The 19,787-nt window shown below is 43.8% G+C and overlaps 1 protein-coding gene across 1 annotated transcript in view; it reads right to left on the reverse strand.

Annotated features, from left to right (window-relative positions):
- TM4SF19 (transmembrane 4 L six family member 19) overlaps positions 1-18,569 on the reverse strand; it is a 958,828-nt gene extending 940,259 nt beyond the window's left edge. The window contains exon 1 of the mRNA XM_086944875.1: positions 18,462-18,569. The gene's annotated coding sequence lies outside the window, so the exon portion shown is untranslated. The remainder of the gene's footprint in view (positions 1-18,461) is intronic.
- Between the last annotated feature and the right edge of the window lie 1,218 nt (positions 18,570-19,787).

The raw sequence follows: 19,787 nt of genomic DNA on the forward strand, positions 1-19,787 counted from the left end.
AATCCTTTTGATTAAAGGGCCTGAGGCGTTTGCATCGTGTCTTGTCGATATGAAGGAAAAATACCCTACAGATCAGGACAGAAAAATAAGGCGCAGCTGTTAAATGTGCCCTGTTTTTATCTCAAGCCTGGCCTACTTAAGCTGCTATATTTGTGTGGCCGCTTACCTGATATTACGCTTCTGGTCTGCCTGTTCCTCTGGTTGCATGGAGTGTGTCAAGGAGGAAAATGCGCCGTATTTAAATGCCTAAGCTGGCGCATGATAGGTCTGGATGTCAGCCTATCAGAATTGTCTATTAGAAACCATAGAATTAGCATACACGAGCTCGTGATGCTTTATTCTGATTGGCCGGAGTAACAGACCTATCGTGTGGATATTACCAAAAGTGTTCAGGCCATGCGGTTACGCTGGCAAAGGTAGTCCAGATTACACAACCATAGTTGTGCTGATGAGGAAAAATATATTGTCCCGAATTTAAACACCAAAGGTCCTGGTGAAGTACAGGACTGCGGGGGAATTTTGTAAAACTCTTTTTGGTATTAAAGAGGTGGGCGCAGTATCAAACAGCCTATCTGTGAGACAAGTTCTTAATTATGAAAAACATAAGAACGATAGAATTGTAAACTGCTTTTTGGCATAAAGGCATGCATACCGAGAAAGGAAATGAATGTCAACACTGTAGGTAGTTTATATTGCATTGAAAAAAGTGTGCAAGTAGTCCATAGATATTGGTTCTTGAATTACAGGCTGGTGAGAAAAGGTCTAAATACATTTCGTCCAATCTTCCCTGGTATTCAAACCTTTGAGAATGGTATTGAGGAAACAAAAATACCATTGCTCACGGGTTTTTCTCAGTTTGTCAATGTCGCCACCTCGTCTGGTGGTTCTAATCTTCTCCAGAATGAACCACCGCAGCTCATCACAAGTGTGATTCTGCTGTTTAAAATGCTCTGTCAAGGGTGCATTGCATTTATTTGTGCGTTTAGCTGATTTGTTTTCCAAGACTCTAGTTCTAAGTTCCCTGCTAGTCTCGCCCACGTATCCCAAATTGCAGGGACAGATCAACAGGTATATAATGTTTTGACTCCTGCAACTGTTGAATGTTCCGTGAGTCAAAGTTTTTCCGTTAAATTCAAAACTAGTACCTGTGATGCAGTGTGGGCATACCGAGCAGGTCCCATATTTGTGGTTGCCTGATGCTCTGGGGCCGGCCAAAGTTGGTTGGGTTTCCATGGGTGGTTTATATGTGTGTACTAGGCAATTGCGGATAGTTTTTTTTCTGCGAAATGAAAAAAGGGGTTTGTTAAGTTGGTTTTCAGTATTGAAATTGAGAATACGCCAATTTCTGTTCACTATGTTTTTTATCTGATTGCTTAAGTGTGAAAACTGAGTCACATATACTATTCTGTCCAAGTCGTTTTTATTGCGAGTTTTCTCTTGGTCTAGGAGGCTATCACGGTTATAAAATCTTGCACGCTTCAAGGAGTGTTTGATGAGTTTATGGGGGTAGCCTCTCTCCTTAAGTTTTTTTGTCATATTCTCTGAATATCGATAGAAATCGTCCAAATTGAAACAATTTCGCCTCAGTCTTAAAAATTCACCAAAAGGCACATTGTCCTTTTGTGCTTTTGGGTGATTGCTGGAATAATGTAACAGTGAATTTTTGTCCGTCGGTTTGGTAAATAACTCAACTTTTAAAATACCTTCCTCCTCTTTAATAACTATGTCAAGGAATTCAACCTTGGAATTGCTATGATGTCCTGTGAACTTGAGGTTTGGATCACCCAAATTAAGCCATTCCAAAAAATTGAGTAAGTCCTCGCTGGCACCGCTCCAGATGAAGATGATATCATCAATGTTGCGGTTCCAGCAGGAGATATTCTCAAAATAGGGGGCAGCCTCATTGAATATGTGTTTAAGTTCAAAATCTCCCACATATAAACAGGCCAGAGTGGGGGCACAAGTGGCCCCCATGCTGGTCCCCTTGATTTGGAGATAAAGGTCATCTTTGAAGAGGAAAAAATTCCTCTTCAAAATCAGATGGAGACATGACATAATAAAGGTATCAACGCCCCCATTCAGGTTCTCTGTTTCGAGTATGGAAGCAATCACATCCAAGGTATTGTTTTGGAGGATGTTCATGTAGAGGGCTTCAATGTCAAGGGTGACCAGGAACTGGGTCACCCTATTGAACCCTCTACCCTCAAAAACAGAAATGGCATGGGAGGTATCTTTGAGATAGGACCTTTGTTTTTTTACAATTGGCTGCAGGAAAAAGTCTACGTACCTGTTCAGTGGCTCTAAAATTGACCCTATTCCACTAATTATAGGTCTCATAGGTGGGTCAATGAGGTTCTTGTGGATCTTTGGGAGTCCATACATAGCAGGGGTAACTGGATGTTGGTTGGAAAGAAACTTGTATTCGCTTTCACTAATGGCACCGCTTTCCCTCCCTTCACTCAATAGATTGGCTACTTCACCTTTTAGTTTGCTGAGTTCTTGGAATTTAGATTTCTGATAATGTTCCTTAACGCTAAGAAGTTCTTTCATTTTACTATCATATTTTTCAGTGTCGAACACAACTACTCCTCCGCCCTTATCGGCGGGTTTGACGGTAAGTTCCTCACTGTTTTGCAAGTTGGTAAGGGCGTCTCTCTGTGCTTTTGAGAATTTGTTATTACAGGCCGTTTTTTTAGAGAATAAGTTCTTTACTTCTACCTCTACTATTCTTTCAAACACCTCTACGTCTTTATCTACTTGGTGAATGATGGGAAAGAAAGTAGATTTGGGTTTGAGCCCTGTAACACTAGGGGGGATTGTAATCTCGATTTTCGAAAAAACGGTTAAGGCGTATCTTTCTAAAAAATGATTTCAGATCACTCTCCATATGAAACAGAGAGGGTGCATGGGTAGGGGCAAAACTAAAACCTTTTTGAAGTACTGTTTGTTCTACACTATTTAGAATCCTTTTGGAGAGGTTTACGATAGGGAATTCGCCTACCTCCAATATTGGGTGCTCCTGGTGGCTATATATTCCCTGGAGTTGTTTTGAGGTTGTTGCTTCCTCGGATATTCCGAGCGGTTGTAACCCCTGGGGTTCCTGAATCCACGGTTTGGGCGCCTGTCTAAAAACGGCTCACGTTTGTAATTGGGACCAGCCCTGTTATCCTGTGGTCTATCACCTTTGTCGTCACCACTCGACCCTGAGGATTCCGAAAAAGTAACCCTTCTGTTGTTATTTCTGGAGTAGAGTGGTCGTTGTGGATTTGGTCTTTCCCAACGGGGTTCATTTTTAGTAGAATAATAATTCTTATGGGTATAGGGGTATACCACTTCAGTGGAGTATTTTTCTACATCCTTTTTAAATTTCCTCAACTTTTTGTTAGAAAGATAATTCTTGTATCCGTCTGCCTCAAAGTTGATTTCCTCGAGTTTCTTTTTGGCATCCTCCAGGGCCGGAGACTGTTTTAGTGTTATTTCAAGTTTATCTAGCTCGATTTTTTCCAGTTCTATAATCTCCTGGGCTGTTTCTATAATTAATATCAGCCAATCGCGGCTACACTGGTTGGCAATCAGAGTCCAGGTTTCTATAAATTTGGGATGTTCGACAAACAGTCCAGGTTCATTCCGGACCTGCAGCTGATAGACCACAGGATAACAGGGCTGGTCCCAATTACGAACGTGATCCTTTTTTAGATAGGCGCCCAAACCGTGGATTCAGGAACCCCAGGGGTTACAACCGCTCGGAATATCCGAGGAAGCAACAACCTCAAAACAACTCCAGGGAATATATAGCCACCAGGAGCACCCAATATTGGAGGTAGGCGAATTCCCTGTCGTCAACCTCTCCAAAAGGATTCTAAATAGTGTAGAACAAACAGTACTTCAAAAAGGTTTTAGTTTTGCCCCTACCCATGCACCCTTTCTGTTTCATATGGAGAGTGATCTGAAATCATTTTTTAGAAAGATACGCCTTAACCGTTTTTTCGAAAATCGAGATTACAATCCCCCCCCCCTAGTGTTACAGGGCTCAAACCCAAATCTACTTTCTTTCCCAGCATTCACCAAATAGATAAAAACGTAGAGGTGTTTGAAAGAATAGTAGAGGTAGAAGTAAAGAACTTATTCTCTATAAAAACGGCCTGTAATAACAACTTCTCAAAAGCACAGAGAGACGCCCTTACCAACTTGCAAAACAGTGAGGAACTTACCATCAAACCGGCCGATAAGGGCGGAGGAGTATTTGTGTTCGACACTGAAAAATATGATAGTAAAATGAAAGAACTTCTTAGCGTTAAGGAACATTATCAGAAATCTAAATTCCAAGAACTCAGCAAACTAAAAGGTGAAGTAGCCAATCTTTTGAGTGAAGGGAGGGAAAGCAGTGCCATTAGTGAAAACGAATACAAGTTTCTTTCCAAACAACATCCAGTTACCCCTGCTATGTATGGACTCCCAAAGATCCACAAGAACCTCATTGACCCACCTATGAGACCTATAATTAGTGGAATAGGGTCCATTTTAGAGCCACTGAGCAGGTACGTAGACTTTTTCCTGCAGCCAATTGTAAAAAAACAAAGGTCCTATCTCAAATATACCTCCCATGCCATTTCTGTTTTTGAGGGTAGAGGGTTCAATAGGGTGACCCAGTTCCTGGTCACCCTTGACATTGAAGCCCTCTACACGAACACCCCCAAAACAATACCTTGGATGTGATAGCTTCCATACTCGAAACAGAGGACCTGAATGGGGGCGTTGATACCTTTATTATGTCATGTCTCCATCTGATTTTGAAGAGGAATTTTTTCCTCTTCAAAGATGACCTTTATCTCCAAATCAAGGGGACCAGCATGGGGGCCACTTGTGCCCCCACTCTGGCCTGTTTATATGTGGGAGATTTTGAACTTAAACACATATTCAATGAGGCTGCCCCCTATTTTGAGAATATCTCCTGCTGGCACCGCTACATTGATGATATCATCTTCATCTGGACCGGTGCCAGCGAGGACTTACTCAATTTTTTGGAATGGCTTAATTTGGGTGATCCAAACCTCAAGTTCACAGGACATCATAGCAATTCCAAGGTTGAATTCCTTGACATAGTTCTTAAAGAGGAGGAAGGTATTTTAAAAGTTGAGTTATTTACCAAATCGACGGACAAAAATTCACTGTTACATTATTCCAGCAATCACCCGAAAGCACAAAAGGACAATGTGCCTTTTGGTGAATTTTTAAGACTGAGGCGAAATTGTTCCAATTTGGACGATTTCTATTGACATTCAGAGAATATGACAAAAAAACTTAAGGAGAGAGGCTACCCCCATAAACTCATCAAACACTCCTTGAAGCGTGCAAGATTTTATAACCGTGATAGCCTCCTAGACCAAGAGAAAAATCGCAATAAAAACGACTTGGACAGAATAGTATTTGTGACTCAGTTTTCACACTTAAGCAATCAGATAAAAAACATAGTGAACAGAAATTGGCATATTCTCAATTTCAATACTGAAAACCAACTTAACAAACCCCTTTTTTCATTTCGCAGAAATAAAACTATCCGCAATTGCCTAGTACACACATATAAACCACCCATGGAAACCCAACCTACTTTGGCTGGCCACAGAGCATCAGGCAACCGCAAATGTGGGACCTGCTCGGTATGCCCACACTGCATCACAGGTACTAGTTTTGAATTTAACGGAAAAACTTTGACTCCCGGAACATTCAACAATTGCAGGAGTCAAAACGTTATATACCTGTTGATCTGTCCCTGCAATTTGGGATACGTGGGCGAGACTAGCAGGGAACTTAGAACTAGAGTCTTGGAACACAAATCAGCTATACGCACAAACAAATGCAATGCACCCTTGACGGAGCATTTTAAACAGCAGAATCACACTTGTGATGAGCTGCGGTGGTTCATTCTGGAGAAGATTAGAACCACCAGACGAGGTGGCGACATTGACAAACTGAGAAAAACCCGTGAGCAATGGTATTTTTGTTTCCTCAATACCATTCTCAAAGGTTTGAATACCAGGGAAGATTGGACGAAATGTATTTAGACCTTTTCTCACCAGCCCGTAATTCAAGAACCAATATCTACGGACTACTTGCACACTTTTGTCAATGCGATATAAGCTACCTACAGTGTTGACATTAATTCCCTTTCTCGGTATGCATGCCTTTATGCCAAAAAGCAGTTTACAATTCTATCGTTCTTATGTTTTTCATAATTAAGAACTTGTCTCACAGATAGGCTGTTTGATACTGCACCCACCTCTTTAATAACAAAAAGAGTTTTACAAAATTCCCCTGCAGTCCTGTACTTCACCAGGACCTTTGGCGTTTAAATTCGGGACAATATATTTTTCCTCATCAGCACAACTACGGTTGTGTAATCTGGACTACCTTCGCCAGCGTAACCGCATGGCCTGAACACTTTTGGTAATATCCACACGATAGGTCTGTTACTCCGGCCAATCAGAATATAGCATCACGAGCTCGTGTATGCTAATTCTATGGTTTCTAATAGACCATTCTGATAGGCTGACATTCAGACCTATCATGCTCCAGCTTAGGCATTTAAATACGGCGCCTTTTCCTCCTTGACACATTCCATGCAACCAGAGGAACAGGCAGACCACAAGCGTAATATCAGGTAAGCGGCCACACAAATATAGCAGCTTAAGTAGGCCAGGCTTGAGATAAAAACGGGGCACATTTAACAGCTGCGCCTTATTTTTCTGTCCTGATCTTTAGGGTATTTTTCCCTTCATATCGACAAGACACGATGCAAACGCCTCTGGCCCTTTAATCAAAAGGATTCCACGCAACCAGAGAAGCACGCAGACCTATGCGCTTAAATAGGTAAGCTCGCACAGGAAGCTAAAAAAAATTCTTTTTTTTAACAACTGCTCTCAAATCGCTACACTTCTAATGGTTATATATTTACTTGTGTTCCTAATTTTAGAGCGACAATAGTTCAAAACCGCAAGGACATGACACAGGTGCCTCTGGTTTTTTAACAAGACAAGAATAAAAAGAAATAAAGAAAATAACGTCTTATGTGGCTCTATTATTTGGAACTGCCCACATTTTACGTCTAATTGTTCAAGCACCAGGTATGCTAACTGTCGCCAATTTCTACCTAAATCGAGTCAGTCAAGCCAGTACAAGTTTGTTGCCTCTGATAATGGAATATCCTTCCTTTCTCGCTCCCTAACTTCCATTATTTTAATTTATAGGAGTATTTTACCTCTAGCCAGATCCAATCATGCCATTTTAAAGTGGATACTCAAAGCCAGCTTTCTTCTCATATCGAATTCTGACCTGAAAATAATTGAAACTTCACCACGCTTAAATTGGATTCTCAAGGTATTCAATCTCTTACTGATACTAAGATTCCCCTGGTAATTTAAAAACAAAATAGTCTGTATAACACCCCTAGTTGTTTGAAAATAACATCAAACCCAAATATTCGAAATCCAATCTCCAATCCTTGGTTCTTCAATCTGGTATATGTTATCAACACACCCTTGATTTTAAAGTCGTGTTCTTTATAGTGATTACCTCACTATTCTTTTTGTAAATGGTCCTATATCCAGAATTGAACAGCTCCTCTACAAATGAAAGGCATAGACAAATTCGGGATTTCTTATGAATGTGACCAAGTAATTGCGAAGAACAAAATAGGAACCAGGGATCGTATGTATACATTGAGACCGGTCATTTTTGGAAAAAGTTACAGATGCATTATTTTACTGTCACTGTACTAGGCAAGGTTTTTATAAATGTATCTCTGTATACTATTGTTATCTGTTTATGAAATCAAGACAACACAGTGTGCTACAGATGCATTATTTTACTGTCACTGTACCAGGCAAGGTTTTTATGAATGTATCTTTGTATACTATTGTTACCTGTTTATGATATTAAGACAAAAAAATGCTTGTGACAACTGTAATCTCCATGCATCTATCATAACTTATTGTGTATTCATTTTTTTAGGGTGATCACATTGACCCCTACACCACGACAGATACCAAGAGTAGTCTTGATAAAGGTGGATAATATAGTGGAAAACCACCGAAACGCGTCGACGCACCACTCAGTATAATTCTTGACTCGGACACTTATGTTGATACACAATACTGTGGCGTACATAACTCAAGTGTCAGAAACAGAGTTTGAATATACATCCAGCATTGCATGAGTTTTATGTCTTACTGCTTTCAGTCTTAGTGTTTCAATGTTGCTGGTCAACATTGAACATTAATCTATTTTATTGTCTATCTCTTGTTTTATTTGTTGAGGGGTTCTTTCATTGTCCACTCTTTTAATGTCTGTATTATTATAAATTGTAAGAATTATTTTTACATACGTGATTCTTGTAATGATTTTAATTATCTAGTTCAGTCTAGTTAGTTTTGTTCAAGGGAATCTCTCCTTTTGTCGGTTGGTTAACCCCATTTCCCTTGACCGTTGTTAAGGGGTACCTCTCACTTTCACCTCTGCCTTAAACTTTGCCTGGGAGAAGCTGACCCATTTACAGCTCGGAAGCTTCGAAGTCTGCTGTTCCTGGACTTTAAGTTCAAGAAATATTATCCTTATGGGCACAAAAAAGTGATCTGACCAGGGAATGGGAATGGGTGTTTTTACTTCAACTCCCCCCCAATTAGCAAAGACTGGGTCCAGTAAATGACCCAGCTGATGGGTAGGGGCCTTTGAATTAAGGTTAAAGTGGAGTGCCTGCAGTCCCTGATATAAATCTGCAGCCCCCCTGTCATGGGAGTCCTCAAAGTGCATAATAAGATCACCTAGCAGGAGGAATTTATCCCTGCGTAGGGCAGATTCGATAATGCCTTCCAGCAAACTTGTGGCAAACCGCTTATACGGACCAGGCGGTCTATAGACCAAAAGGCCTTTTATTGTGACGCACGGGCTAATCTTGATTGTGAAAGCGCCCGACTCACTCTCAGCTACCTTCAATGGTTCTAGTTGATAGCCTAACGGGTGTTTAAAAACAATACCTATCCCTCCCCCTCTGTCGACCAAGTAGATAGCGTAATTCGCCCTACTAAAACCCCCTTTTTTAATGTTCCCAGCCAGAGAAGTTAATAATTTTTTTTTCTTTCTACTAGCCTGGGTGCTTTTACATTTTTTGCCTTTCACTTATTTAGGTCCCTACACTTTTTTCCAACCACTTCCACTGCCTATACACCACACATCGCCTATTGTCACAATACCAAGTGCTCCCGCGTAGCTCGTAGGTCGCAGCACGCCCCGCCCCGTAGAGGGACGGGAACACCCCCATGATGAAGCATGACACTAAGGGATTCTTAGTGTGTAAGGGGTATTTTAAAAACACATAGTGCTCCTCCTTTTTTGCCATTTGCAAAAAGAGCCGTTCTCACCACCTTTAGATAAGATAATTATCACAAAAACTAAAAATTATTCATTTCTCCGGTGGACCAGGTGATCTTCCCAGGTGGAGCTAAAGACAGCAATATCATCTAGATAAGCTGCACTATAGACTTCCAGACCTGTGAAAACTTTATTCCCCAGCCTTTGAAATGTGGCAGGTGCATTCTTCAAGCCAAAAGGCATTACCACAAATTGGTAGTGCCCACTAGGGGTTGAGAATCCTGTTTTGGTTTTGCATCCTCAGCTAATCTGATTTGCCAGTAACCAGCTGTCAGGAGACGGATGACCGACATCAAACTATAGTGCTATATTGCCCTTCGGACACCTTCACTGATGTACTGTTCCTGTGTATACAGACATACTTAGAATAGAGTGCTGGAACAGGGAAAAGTCATGATTTGAGCATCGCTTCATTTTATGCTAAACATGTACAGGTATCTGTAAAGTATTTCTTGTGGTCACTAATGCACAATTCTTCTTTATGAAAAATCAGAAAGCAAGATGTTGCTCTCTAAAGCGAGGTACTGAGAGAGGGTGAACTTGAGTTACTTTTATACACAGTACTATATTAGAGCTGGACGAGTGAGTGAAGGCTCTTAGAGTCCATTTGGCTCCAAGATCCTAGGCAGAAGCTGAGCCATTGTAAAATTTGGCAGGAAATCGTGCAACAAATATTATGTAAAAATATGATAAAAAATCTTCAAAATTAAAAAAAAGTATATTTCTTTTACAAGGGTTTCACCTTAGTACATTAGATTATATCACTGCATTGGGAGGCATTTATTAAAATTGAGTTTTTAAACATGAACTTTAAAAAAATCATACCCCCAACACCACTCTGCTTACAATACAATTAAGGAAATAAGACGCCATTTAGTTGTCACATGCACCCATTACGTGTACTATATTCTAGTTTAACACAAAGTAGCATTATAAGAGAAACACAAGCATTATAAGTCAAATAATAATAATAATAATAATAATAGGGGGTCTTGTAAAGCGCATGGTGACGCCAACGGTGTGATGCGAGCGCTAGCAGGAAGGTGCTAAGGTGGGAAGGTGCCAAGGTGGGAGCCCACTACCGGGCATAAAGAAATGTTTTTAGCTTGGCTCTGAAAATGGACTCTGAGGGTTCCAGGCGCAACGCCACAGGGAGTTTGTTCCAGCTAGATGCAGCCAGATACCTGAAGGACCTGCCGCACATCCTTACTTTGGACACCTTAGGAATGGACAGGCGTCCCGAGCCAGAGGATCTGAGGGAACAAGAAGGCTCGTATTGTGTCAGGAGACCCTGTAGGGGGAGAGGTGCCCTGCCGTTGATAATCCGATGACAGGTGCATAGTGCTTTAAATTGCACCCTGCTTCTCACCGGGAGCCAGTGTAGGGCCTGGAGCGCGGTTTTAGAAGCTGATCTTCTGGGCAGTCTGAGAACCAACCGGGCTGCGGCATTTTGTAAAACCTGCAGGCGGCTCAAATTCTTCTCGAGAGTCCCCAGGTAGAGCAGGTTGCCGTAGTCCATCTTGGACGTGACTAGTGCATGCACGAGTGTTTGGCAGGCTTTGATAGGAAGGAGCTCTAGAACCTTCCTGAGGGTCTTGAGGATCCCGAAACAGGAACCAACCACGCGATTGACCTGGGGTCCGAAAGTTAGGTTGGAGTCGAACCAAACACCAAGATTCCTCGCCTCCTGGCAGGGGCTTGGTGTTGGTCCTAGGCAAGGTGGCCACCACGCCGACGTCCAGGCCGCTCGGTCTCCCCCCACCACCAGCACCTCAGTCTTGCCTCCATTGAGATTAAGGCAGTTGGCAGACATCCAGGGAGCTAGGTCTTGCATGCATGCTCTGAAGATGTCTGCCGCAAGACCGGGCGCTCGCGATAGGGAGATGACCAGCTGCGTGTCGTCAGCATACGACACCATGCGCAAGCCGTGACTCTCCACTATGGTGGCAACCGGGGCAACATACAGATTAAAAAGAGTTGGACTCAGGGACGAGCCCTGTGGCACCCCCTGGTCCAAGGCTACTCGCTCAGAGTAGCAGTCGCCCTGCCTGACTTGGAAACCTCGGCCAGATAGAAACGACTGGATCCATTTTAGCGCTGCACCTCCTACCCCTCCTTTGTTCAGACACTGTAGCAAGATGGAATGAGCTACAGTGTCGAACGCAGCGCTAAGGTCCAGAAGGATCAAGGCCATAGTATGGCCCTCGTCGGCGCCCTGCCTGATGGTTTCGGATGCCATGAGGAGTGCCGACTCCGTCGAGTGTCGAGGCCGGAACCCAAACTGGGTGGGATGTAGAAGATTGGTATTTTCCACAAATTGCGTTAACTGCAAATTGGCAACCTTCTCCGCCACTTTAGAGAAGTAGGGTAGAAGGGAGATGGGACGCAGATTCTCCAGCTTTTCAAAGCTGATATTAGGCTTCTTGCGGAGGGGGAGCACCACAGCTTGTTTCCATTCCCTAGGCATACTGCTGGACCTAAAGGAGACATCCAACAGATGCCTAATGTATGGTTCTAGTGTCGTCAAGCTGTCCCCCAGTCGTTTGGGTGATGCTGGGTCCCGTGGGGAGCCTGACTTCACTGACCTACATATTTTGATCAGGTCTTCTACTGGTGGGGTGGAGAAGTTAAGCAACAGATTTTGTCCATCAGCCTCTCTTACTGGAATTTCGAACTCCCCCCCTGCCAAGGGTTGGGCAGAAAAAGCTGAGTAAATTTTAGACACTTTATCGCCGAAATAATCTGCAATGCGATTGCAGGAAGCAACTGAGCAATCCTCTGGTCCTGTCGAGGACTTGGGGACAGCCAGGGATTTATAGACACAGAACAATTCTTTTGCTGAGTTCTCTGCACCCATGATCCTGTCGGCATAGTGGGCAGTTTTCGCTCTCCTGATTAGATTGTGATAAGCCCGCCTATTGACGAGACATTTTTCTCTCGCCTGGGTATCATAGGCTACCCTCCACTGCCTTTCTGCTCGCTTAAAATCCTTCTTAGCGCACCGTAGTTCCTCATTGAACCAGGGTGCCGCTCTCTGTTTACGACCGCCCACCTTCAGCCTGCCTAGAGGGGCCGTCCGGCCCAGGGCCGCCGTGGTACAATCGTTAAGCAATTTATTTGCCGAATCCGCATCGTCACCTCTAGGGGGGCCCTCTGCGAAAAGAGCCTCATTGAACTCTGGCAGGGAGAACCTGGCCCATTTACGCCTGGGGTAGTTAAGGGGAGTGGGGTCTGTCACCTTATGTTTAGGGAGAAGAATTACAAATGGTACCAGGAAATGGTCGGTCCAGGGGAGGGGCACGGGGAGAGCCGCTGTGACTTCCTCCCAGTTTGCAAACACTGGATCAAGCAAGTGGCCATGCTGATGTGTTGGAAGCTGGCCTTTTAGCTCTAGTTGTAAGGCCTGAAGTTCTTGACGGAACTCCATCGCTCCTTTGTCCGTCAGATCCTCTAGATGCATATTAAGATCTCCAAGTAGCAGAAACTTATCTCTCCTCAACGACATCTCCGTGACACATTCTATCAGGTTACTTTTAAACCTCGCCAGGGTGCCTGGGGGACGGTAGATTAAATAACCCTTCACCGTGGTGCCCCCATTGACTTTTATGGTAAAAACACCAGCCTCGCAGTCTGCCATGTGAACTTGTTCCAGTTGGCAGGCCAGCTGCTGTTTAAAAGCAATAGCTATGCCTCCTCCTCTGCCATCAGGTCTGTCCAGCCTCATCATCAGGTATTCTTCTGGCAGTGCCTGAATGATGTCAGGGTCGGATTGACCATCCAGCCACGTTTCTTTGAGGAATACCAGGTCCAGTTGTCTATCCATTAGTAAGTCGTGGATATCGAGTTTATGACGTCGTAGCGATCTCACGTTAAGCAAGCCACAGGACAAGGCAGAGGAGCCCCGGGTATCAGCTATCGATGTACTAAATCGGAATTGACAGTGTCTGCAACCTATTTCCTCCCCTATGTGTATGGTGTGGAGGCCGGGAGTACATGTAATGGTGGACAGACTTACAAGCTCGTTTCTACTCCATAGTTTACGGTTATCAGGACCAGGGGTGGTGGCCCTTGGCCGTGTCCGGTCGCGGACGGGCGGAGACGGGCTTGGCTTTGGCGCGGCTTCGGCGCGCTTCTGGCGCGCCCGCTGCGCCCGTCTGCTGCGCTTCCTAGACCCGGGTGACATTTTATGCAGGCAGGGGCGGGCGGGGCGGAGCACTAGAGTGCTCACCCAGCTCGTCCCCCTCACTCAAGATGGCGGGGCCGGTGAGGCGAGATCGCGGGGTTCGCGCCCTGCTCAGTGCAAATGTACAAATGTACGATTTTAAAAAACACAGTGGGACACAGTTAAAATACACGCAATCTGTATTCAAATGAGTAGCAGCAATTTTATAATGATTAAAACAGTCCCGGCTTCCGCCTCAGGACAGCACTCCTACCGCGCTAGCAGTCAGCGCGAGTAGAGGGTTCAAGGGGCTTTTATGCAGGCAGGGGCGGGCGGGGCGGAGCACTAGAGTGCTCGCCCAGCTCGTCCCCCTCACTCAAGATGGCGGGGCCGGTGAGGCGAGATCGCGGGGTTCGCGCCCTACTCAGTGCAAATGTGCAAATGTACGATTTTAAAAAACACAGTGGGACACAGTTAAAATACACGCAATCTGTATTCAAACGAGTAGCAGCAATTTTACAATGATTAAAACAGTCCCGGCTTCCGCCTCAGGACAGCACTCCTACCGCGCTAGCAGTCAGCGCAAGTAGAGGGTTCAAGAGGCTTTTATGCAGGCAGGGGCGGGCGGGGCGGAGCACTAGAGTGCTCGCCCAGCTCGTCCCCCTCACTCAAGATGGCGGGGCCGGTGAGGCAAGATCGCGGGGTTCGCGCCCTGCTCAGTGCAAATGTGCAAATGTACGATTTTAAAAAACACAGTGGGTTCAAACGAGTAGCAGCAATTTTACAATGATTAAAACAGTCCCGGCTTCTGCCTCAGGACAGCACTCCTACCGCACTAAACACAAGAGAGATGTGTGTACAGCTCACACCCTCACATATTTCAAGATGTTCTCATGTGTCATAATGAAAAATTTGAGGCACAATAAGATAAAATAATTGCTTAGGATCACACAGTTTGATCAAGTAGTCAAGCCAGAATTTAGTCCAGTTTATCTGGTCTCTAATTGTGTAATTTAGCCACTATCTTGGTATCCTTTCTGACTCCTGTTTGACATCAGCATTTAAGTCTTTCATTCATGGGAAAAGAGGTTAGAGCGTGGGTAGCAAGCAGAAGTCACAAGAAAGCTCAGCTCTTTTTGGTCTTTAGCTGGAGCTGAACCAGAGCCTAAGATTTGGCTCAAGCCTTCGGTGAATCACCTAACTCTATATTTCACTCTATGTAGTCTGTGCCTCAAATAAGCTTAGGTGCTTCTGCCAGTGTGATACCTGTTTAGCATCTGAGGATTTCTTAACTTGCACTGTTGATGACTATCATGCACCTGTGCTGCATGTGGCGGTAACTTACACTGCTGCCAAATGTTGAAAATTGTGTGTATGTGTTTACATTCAGGCCTTGGCTGCTTCTGTAGATGCTGTGCATGTTTTGTGCTAGCGAAGGAAGCTTGAATTGCTTCTGACCAAATTGGTATCTGTTCTATGGGTCTGAATGAAGCAGGTACACCAGCAAGGTGCCACACCTGCTTTGTGCATGGAAATTTTACTAAGCGTCTGGTCAAGTTTTCACTCATACACCTGTGCTGTTGCTGACACTTGTAACACATTTGAATTGCTGCTTATAGTTGCATCTAAGGAAGGTGTCAAATGGTGCTGCCCAGCTCCACACTTGTTCCATGTCTTTGAAGGAAACTTGAACTGGCTGGCCCTGTAGTACCACATTTGTTTCATGTCTTTGAAGCAAGATTCCACTGGCCCTGAGAACCACACTTGGTCCGTATTTTTGAAGGAAGCTTTCACTGGCACTGCAGTGCCACACTTGTTCATGTCTTTGAATTAAAATGTCACTCTGCCTGCAGTACCACATTTGTTCCATGTCGTTCATGGAAGATTGCACTGAATGGCCCAGCAGTAGCATACTTGCTCCATGTCTATAAAGGAACATTGCACTGGTTCCTCAGTGCCATACTTGTTCCATGTCTTTAAGCGAATAATGTGATGATCTTGACAAGTGTACCCACCACACCAGTTCCCTGTGGTCTATCTATTTCTGTGTGTGTTTAGGTCTGACTAAAAGACCATGTAAATGTCTCACCAGTCTTGGTATTCTAGAAAATAAAACATAATATCACTTAGAGAATATGGGCTTTAGGTAAGCACACTTCAATTATTCATCAGAATTCGATTTGCATATTGGCTCAGCCCTTCAGAATAGCATTAATACAGTTAGGCAGTGGCTCAGCCCTGTTCAGCCATTGGTTTTATTGACAATGTTTGGTTTTGCCTGGTAGCCAACTGCTGGTCTTTAGGATGTCAATAAGTCTGTGTAACAATATTTTGCCTGCCTATTCTGTATTACTATGCATACAGTGAAGTCCCGCCCCAGGAGACATTTCCTTTACTCTATTCCCCAGCAGCACACCTGCAAATGCAGACTAATGCTAACTGAGTAATGAGAATACCAGTGACTCCAATGCCTTTGATACTGGACCAAACATTTCTTATATAGAACGCCAGGAATCACTGCTGCATGCCTTAAAGTCATATGACCATCACAAAACTGTTTTCTGCAATGTCTATCATTTTTTAATGTTCCATGATAGCAGACCAGTATATAATAATAATCCACATTTGTAAAGTGTGAGCAATCACCCGTAAGGGACTCCAGGCGCCTTCGGGAAGATTAAGCATTAAGAAAGATATTGCCCAGAGTCACATGGTGCTGGGCTAATCTGCCGCCGGCACCGGGAATCGAACCATGAGCCCCAAATTCGAGCATCAGTCTCCCTGACCGCAGCGCCACACCTCTACCCTTTTGAAGTATGAAGCTTTACAGCTTGTGCCACCCAGTGCGACAATTTTTGTTGACAATTCCCACCACCTCCCCCTAAAAGACTTTGGGGCATATTATCAAGAACAGCGTTAAGATTATCGCTGGTTTAGCGGCAGAAAATTGCTGCTAAAGCGGCGATGATGGGCTTGATAAAATGCCCTGGAGAATTCTAATAGAAGCCCATGTTATGTTATGTTAACAATTTGGTTAATCGCAACAGCTGCCCCAGCAAAGGGGCGTCCCGGCGCTAAGGAATAACAAGTGCCATACCAATAGAGGAAAAAGAACTGGGACAGGAAATCCTAAGGAGGGGGGAACATATGGGTCTTAACGGCTTTCCGGAAGGCAGACAGGTTCTCCATGGAGCGAATGTTCATTGGCAAAGAATTCCAGAGCTTAGCTCCCAGCACCCTGAAAGAGCGGCCGCCAATACGACAGAACATGGGCTTCTATTGGAATTCTCAAGGGCATATTATCAAGCCCATTAATGCCGCCTTAGCTGAAGTTTTCTGCCGCTAAACCGGCGATCATTTTTAACGCGGTTCTTGATAATATGTCCCTTCCTTCGGCAAGGATTGTCTTAGTACCACCCTGCAATGGTGCCCCTCATCTCTACACAGACACTCTCTCATGTGTATTTACATTTTTTTATAGCTTTACTCATCCCAGTGTAGGGTGTAGGAGTGCTTTATTTACATCACACACATATACAGAGACAATGACTCATATGTGTGTAAATCAATGTATAGGAAATGCTACTTGAGACAATGAGTGCTACATGGTTTAGGAGTCATATGTCATCAACACTGGTAACCATTCTAATTTAAGAGTACTTGGTTTGGAGAAATACAAGCTCGGGATTCAAAACTTGACCTAGTGGTTGGGGTTGGCTTAACTGATAAGTATTTATTATTATTTAAACGGACCCTATTTATCAACCTTAGAATAATGAAAGAATGGGGGAAAAAACAATCAAGTTCAAACCGCATGGCTAGCAGTTTCCCTGATACTATTTGATCCTGGTTTAAAGCACCCTTTTATATTAGGACTGCCCCTTATGACCTGCATGTAACAAAAATAACTTTGTGATAACAGCACTAACCCATTGAGCTATCTATACTAAAATTCATTATTTGAGCTGCATGTTAAACGTTGTGCTCTGCAGGTGGCACACTATCCTTCTTCGCTACTTTATGAAGAGTCAACATTGGGATTAGGCACAACTCAGATCTCTCCGACAAATACATAAAGCCCAAGACTTAAACTGACATTTTTATTATGCCTAAAAATTGCTGGCCCTTAAGTGACTCTGAGCTCGAAGCCTTTATGCCTGTCACATATTTGAAAATACAGCACCCACAAGCTTGGCTCCTGGTGAGGTGGCACTGATCGCAGCACCCTAAAGCCGGCCATGGCCAAAAGAAGAATGTCAGGCCGCACCGCTCTTTTTTCTGAAACCTTCCAGCTTATAAATGCACTTTTGTTGATAAGGAGGCAATTTTGTAGCATGATTATACATTGCACTGCTAAAGATGATTAAGAATCAAGGATCTATTAATCCTTCACTCTATATATTTATTCATGTCAAGGAGTTAATAGTAAGTCTCTTTAAAAATACCCATGTTTCTGCGTTACATTACAGGTTTATTTTGTCAATCGAGATGACACACTTGATAACACATTCCCTCTAAATACCCGCAACCAGTAGGCGTGAATGTCTTTCGAATTGAGCTGTAAACCAAGAAATTAAAATAGAGTTACATTGAGAGCAGTGATGTGCGTGACCATGTTTCTAAGAACTAAAATAGCCTTTACAATACGTAAAGAGAACAGCGCGTACGTCACCTCTAAGGTCCATTACCCTTTAAAGGAACTGGCCCTTTGGCTTCTTTCTCTAGAGACTCACCCAACCCCTCGGTGTCGTGGAATACACGTAACACACAGTAGTGGGTACTTTATGCCATATATTCTCACCATGATTGTTATTACTATTGGAAGAACTTGCAGCAATATCATCTTTACTACACACATTGTAGGTAATGCTCTTACCCCAGGACGCAGTAATTTGCAGACTAAATCTCCGGAGTACAGTGGGAAGCTCCCTAGGATATTTGCAAGTCTTCTCAGAGGCAGGCAGCAAAATTCTGCTTCTTGGACATGGCAAATGCCAGCAGTGACTAGGTTTTTATTCACTACAGGAATGAGGAACTGAGTCTGATTATCCGGTATTACTACTATTGCACAAGGAAGTGGTCAATGGATAAGCAAACAAGATGGTGAGTGTTCAAGGCTTCCACCCACCCCTGCACCGCGTTTTGTTCCTTACAGTCTGACCATGTGTCTTGTCACGCAGGGACAGGAATGCATGAATCACAATGCAGAAGTCATGGATGTGCAGCAAGAGTCGGCACTCATGGTATGCCTTTCCGACTTCTTTACACTCTTGTTATGTCTGCTACTCACGTCATTATTCAAATTCGAAATCACAGAAGAGTGTGCACCGCTGTTGTTGTGGACCTTAGTATCAGTATTTTACATTGTGGCCATCCATTTGAAGTCTGCCTCTCTGCTAAGGATTGTGAGAAGTTGGCCTGATATGTGGTGTTTCCAATTCTGGAACTACCTTGTATCAGTCCAAACAGTCCCTTATGGTGTCTGGTTGTAAGTCAACCTTGTAGACAAGCTATCCTAGGGGTAGCATGGACTAAGCAGCCTTAAAGGGTTAACTTAAGCAGTCGTGTTAAGCGAACTGTTTTACCACATACAATCCTGTAATACCAAATGAAAGGACACCACACAAGTATATATTATAAAAATATATGTGTTTATTTCTAAATTAATCCCCAGTACTCTTTATGAGCAAAGGGGCACAGGCGTTAAATCAAAAGCACAGTATAACATACAAAGTTGCACAATTATGGATGGGGGCGGGTGGCCACTCAAACCATATACTAAAAAAGTGGTATAAGAGATACCAATCGAACAGTGGTTAGGCCTAGGGCCTAGAGAATCGCTGGGAGCAGTCAGGTTTAGCAATGCTGAAGTCGGGAGAAGCCCGCAGGACTCGGGTGCAGCACGTAAAGTGCGGCTTGCACCAATGCAATGTCAATGGTGCTTAAAAGTTACACAAAGTTAGTTTAAAGATACTTCGGCTGAACCTAGAGGAACAAAACTTAAGACACAGACCCTAGAGGTGTGTACCAGTGTAGGAACACCGGCGTTGCAATGTTACCTCACCCACAGGAAGTGGGTGCACAGGGTCGAAGTGGCGTCGGGTTTTGACACGCAGGTTCTTGGTGCTTGGAGCTGGAGAAGCTGCAGGCGATGGGAAGCAGAATTGTCCGGTGTGATCCAAGGGTGGATCGAAGTCGAGAT

Source organism: Lissotriton vulgaris, chromosome 11 (assembly GCF_964263255.1).
Source record: "Lissotriton vulgaris chromosome 11, aLisVul1.2, whole genome shotgun sequence".
Classification (NCBI taxonomy): domain Eukaryota; kingdom Metazoa; phylum Chordata; class Amphibia; order Caudata; family Salamandridae; genus Lissotriton; species Lissotriton vulgaris.